Source organism: Octodon degus, unplaced genomic scaffold, assembly GCF_000260255.1.
Source record: "Octodon degus isolate 3935 unplaced genomic scaffold, OctDeg1.0 scaffold00031, whole genome shotgun sequence".
In the NCBI taxonomy this organism is placed as follows: Eukaryota; Metazoa; Chordata; class Mammalia; order Rodentia; family Octodontidae; genus Octodon; species Octodon degus.
The window spans coordinates 12894918-12897519 of record NW_004524607.1 but is presented as its reverse complement, the minus strand read 5'-3'; positions in this window follow the sequence as shown (position 1 = coordinate 12897519).

The following is a 2602-nucleotide window of genomic DNA, read 5'->3' as shown; positions in this document are numbered from 1 at the left end:
TGAATAACTACTATGAAGACAACAATATGCAGTGTATTAATTATTGTAACTGTCCTACTAACCTGTTTTGAAACCATCTCATTGCAACTTCTTTCTCAATAAAATTAATTAACAAAATAAAAACAAAACAGATTATAGCTCAAGCAGAAATAATCTAAATAAAAAAGCTTTAAGCTATCAAACAAATTCTGTGGTTTGTTTTTTGGTTTTTGGTGGTATTGGGGATCGAACCCAGGACCTTGTGCTTGCCAGGTAGGTGCTTATGTCACTGAGCTATCTCCCCAGCTCCAAAACAAATTCTGGAGAGGCTATAAATTAGGAAAATTTTACCAACATTTGAGGCACTACCAGACTATAGTACTTTTAACAGTTGGAAGGACTTCAAAAAAAGAATAAACATACAAAATTATGTGTACATGGACATATACTCACATTGTGCTGGAATGAAAAATTGTTCCTCAAACTTTATAGCCTGAACATCTTACCTCAGCGTCCCCTGTTAAAGATTTCGTCATGTGAGCCAGGTGGCGCATGCCTGCAATTCCAGTACTCAGAAGGCTGAGGCAGGAAGATAGCCTCAGGTTCAAGGTCAGCCTGGGCTATGTAGTGAATTCAAGGCCTGAGCTACATAGCAAGATCCTGTATATGTAAGAAAGAAGACATCATGATCCAGCAGCAGAAATTTTGGTAATTTATATAAAGCACTGGCACAGAAATGTGAATAGTGAGGGAAAGAGCGTGAAGAGCTCAGGTAACGATAATTCAAGTGACTGACAGCCCTTCTACATGAGCATGAAAGAAACATCAGAATTGGGTCCATGATGTAAATACTACATCAAAGCAGCAATGATTTGATTTATGCCACAGGATATGCAACTTTGTAGCATGTAAAGCATAACAGTCTACACAGCAGAAGCAAACCATGCTCTAGAAAGAAATAAATATTCAATCTGGCACTGCTGTCTAAAAATCGGTGAAATGCGTACAGACAGAAACGGTGTATTACTGTATAATTAATCACCCTGACAGTCTATATTTTATGTATGATAACTTGTGATATTTAACGTTTGCTACAAAAAAGTACCACAGTACTAGGAATCATCTTTTTACATTTCTCCGATGTAAAAAAGAAAAAAAAATGTCACTTTTATGTTTAAAAATATATGTTCCCTGTTTCCTTGTAATACAATTTATAAAGCTTTACTAAATGAAATATTTTGTTCTACAGAAACATCTAGTGACTTATGTGAAAACAAACAACGCTGTATCTTTAACATCTGTAGATATATTAGAATGCTTGTACTTCATAAAGTATTTTAAATGAAATATTTATGCATAGATTTTGCCATTCCTGGTATGGAGATAGAGATGTACTGTTATAATCTGTATACCCCTCTATCACAATTGAAAATATATTTATGCAAAGTTTGACAAGTCAGGAAGAGCAAGGGCAGCTGCTAGTCCAGAATTAATGTTAAATCAGAACACTAATATGGTTATACTGGGGCCAGATGATTGGCCAGCTAGCAGCATAGATCAATAGCTTTACAGATGCCCTCTGGGAAATTATCAACCTATAGAAAGTAAGATAAACATCAGAAATTAGAATACTAAAAACCAAGAACAGTATGTAGTAGATACTTAAATAGGATGCTGGAAAGAATTTAGTCCAATTCTTTTTTTTTTTTTTTTGGCACAGGGTCTCACTGTGCAGCTCGGACTCATAGTGATCTTTCTGTTTTCAGCCTCCCCAGCCATGGGATTACAGGCGTCTGCCACCATGCCCAGATGGCTCAGCATGCCCAGGTGGTGGGGCTGGCATGGCATGTGGTCCTGGGGATTGAACCCAGGTCCCTGAGCTTGCCAAAGCAGGAGCTTAGTCCACTGAGCTATCTCCCCTGCCTGGCCCAATTCTTAAGTGTGCTCTGGGTGGGCAAATGCTACCTGCTATCTCACTGGAAAGAGCTACAATCTCAGTGTTTCCTGTGCATTTGAAATCTCTTCCTCACACTTCTCTTAAGTACCTGGCACCTTCTCCAAATGGGTTTGCTGAGGCCGAGTTACGACTTAAAAATGTCACAACTAAACCTTAAGTATCAAAGGTATCAAGTTAATTAGTGCTGTTTCTAGCCATTGATTAGCTAAATATCAGAGACACTTTCCTCTAGATGGTAACAACAAATGTCCCTGTGGCCAAAGCGTTACAGGAGAGGTTGATTATATTTTTGCTTTGTTTTATAGAATTAGGGCATAATGAGATATAGTGATTTTGTTCCAGGTTTCACTCCAATATGTAGGTTGCTGTTTAGTCAAAGGCCCTCACAAATCTTGTAACAATGCCTAAAATTCTGAAAAGAATATACATACAGTCTAAACTACTAAATAGAAAGGCAATGGTGTCACCTAAAACACTTTTTTTTTTCTTTGCAGTACTGGGGATTGAACTCAGGGCCTCGCGCTTGCCAGGCAAGCGCTTATTCTACTGAGCTATCTCCCTGGCCTCTAAAACGTTTTTAAAATAATTTTGTTTATAGCATTATTTTATAGCTATAGTTCACATCAGTAACTGAATCAGAAAATTACTTATACTTAATTTTCAAAT